The sequence below is a fragment of the Alosa pseudoharengus genome, unplaced genomic scaffold (genome assembly GCF_046254945.1).
Source record: "Alosa pseudoharengus isolate Yale_2024_CS ecotype anadromous, Long Island Sound unplaced genomic scaffold, YU_APseudo_1.1 YU_APseudo_1.1_scf_18, whole genome shotgun sequence".
Classification (NCBI taxonomy): domain Eukaryota; kingdom Metazoa; phylum Chordata; class Actinopteri; order Clupeiformes; family Clupeidae; genus Alosa; species Alosa pseudoharengus.
Window position 1 is genome coordinate 16,264,586 of NW_027468650.1, and position 2,500 is coordinate 16,267,085.

At 44.7% G+C, this 2,500-nt stretch overlaps 1 protein-coding gene across 1 annotated transcript in view; it reads right to left on the reverse strand.

Annotated features, from left to right (window-relative positions):
* The window catches only part of LOC143131460 (roundabout homolog 2), a gene marked incomplete at its 3' end in the record, with an annotated part of 64,828 nt that overhangs the window by 27,865 nt on the left and 34,463 nt on the right, over positions 1–2,500 (reverse strand). The gene's annotated exons all lie outside the window — the stretch shown is intronic.

The window sequence follows — 2,500 nt, forward strand, 5'->3', positions numbered from 1 at the left end:
GTGTGTGTGTGTGTGTGTGTGTGTGTGTGTGTGTGTGTGTGTGTGTGCAAGCATTTGGGTGTCTGACTCAGTGCCGCAGAAGCAGGAACACAAGCAGCTGATTGACTTCTGACCCACGTCAGACCTGAAAAAACTCCCCCGGCAGAGTAGAGTACATGCACACACACACACGCACACACACACACACACACACACACTACACACACACATACACACACAGACAGTCAAACTAGCCATTCACAAGAAGGCTGCTCTTTCTCTCAGGAGAAAGACTGAACTGCAGACACAAATAGATTCTGGACTCTGGACTCAAATGGATTCTGAACTCTTCACTTAACACCATTACGGCCCAGAGACTTAGCCTGGCTCCGCCGTCTACGTACTTCCGTACTTCAGCCAACTGAGAGCCACCAACCAACCAGTGAGCAGAGGGCGTGGCTGAGAGAGATTACATTACACAAGCATGATCTTTTAATTTTGCTACATCCCGGCCCCCTTTTTCGGGGGAAGCAAAGTCACAGTCAAAGTGCTGGTGGGTTTGGCAAGCTTAACTTTACATGTTCTAACGTCAACTAAACATAAGTCATTCCTTAATTGTATCACTTGAAATACGAATGTATTTCCTTCAACTAAGATGAAATAATAGTCATGTTATACGAGAGAGGGTATGTTATACCAGAGAGGGCAAAGCCTAGCAATCAAGGATCTCCACTACACTTACTAAGTTCTTGCTGCTTCTTTTTATGTGTAGGGGCCATAAGGGCCATTCATACTACTGCAGAAGTGTGGTGCTATTTTGAGCATTATTAGTGGTTAAAAAATGGCCGATTGGATGTTTGGCTCCCTGCCCTTGGCACTTGCAATGTTAGCCTTTCGGCTAGAAGCGCAAGAAGCCGGTCAAACTTGGTACTCCTTCGATCAACTAAATCTAGCTCTCGAGGGGGTGTTGAACTTGTTGTCATGGTGAAAAAGACCCTGGGTTCAAATTACTCCAGAATTACACTTTAAGGCTCAGAGTTTAACCACACTAGTGTCCACCATTACGGCTCTGAGATTAACCTCACTGGTGAGTGCCTGCACTGGTGTACGCCATTACGGCTCAGAGACTGCCAAGTAATTCCTCCCCATCATTAGCATTCCTACTGAGGCTTTTCCGATAATCATCTGCTGTTCTGGCGTCCCACTCATAGACTGTTTACTAGAAAAATATGTTACTGAACTTAATCTCTGACTGAAATAAAATGATCTCATCCATCAAGAGATCTATTTTTGTGGAACAGATATGAAGGCAGACTCTGTCTCACTTCTCTGCCAAGCAACAGCTGTTGTTCCTGCCAGAAACAAGATCAGTCATCATCCAGTGGGGGTGAGTGGACCTCCTCACAAACAGCTGAGAACAAGCTGGACTTGTCCAGATCTGACATGGGCCATTACGTCGCAGTGGGAGATGGATTGGACAGCACTGATATCAGACATTATAAGTCACTATAGGGACGGGCAACCAAAACAGGCTTCTGCTATGATGGCTAAATGATAGTGGACTGGAGCTTGCCAGTGTTTTGGGTCGGCAGTCGGTCACTAGAGACTTTGCGGAGGAGGCTCCCGCCATTCCAGCTCATTGATGAAGACTTGACATGGCCAGAGCAGATTTAGGCAATGCTAGCGCAGTGTAGCTTAACCCTTAAAGGAGTACCGTCACACCGGTGTGACGGGAATGTTGGGAAATGAACGTTCTAAAGAATATCTGGGTTCATTGAATTCAACATAGAATTTTAGAACCTTCAATTGTTGCGGAACTTAGAATGTTCAAAAACCTACACCTTTAAGGGACGGCCGGGGCAACGGCTCTGCCATGACGGCTCCATCAGCTCACACTGTCTCTGACCACAAAGGGCTGAGGACAGGCTCAATAATCATTGCTCTGCTATCCTCAGAGAGAGAAAGAGATAGAGAGAGAGAGAGAGAGATGAGTGATAAATACAAAGAGAAAGTGAGAGATGAGGAAAAAGAGAGATAAAAAAGGAGAGATGAGAGTTATCTTATTCAGTTCACTATTAGAAGCCGCATAGGACAGAAATATTGGAACATTTGTACATGCAAATGCTGAATCTGTATGCCCACCCCACACATACACTCACTACTTGTGCTATAGAAGCTACCTCTCAATCCCTTATACACATAAACTCACTACTTGTGATATACCTCTCAAACACTTATACACATATACTCACCTACTTGTGCTATATGAAATACTGAAATAATTAAATAAGGACATTTTCAGTGGAGGAGAAAGAGACAATTTTCAGCACTCCAGGAAGTTTGCTCATTCTAACCGTACAGTAAATATCCTCCCCTTTTACAAAACCACACCATGTCCATGGCACTAGATAACCTGAGAGGCACTAATATGGAAGAAGCATTAACCCTGATCAGAGGTCTCCTAGGTTCACCAGAACTGACAACGTCAATAGCCAACGCTATTAACACAGCTTTCCCTGTC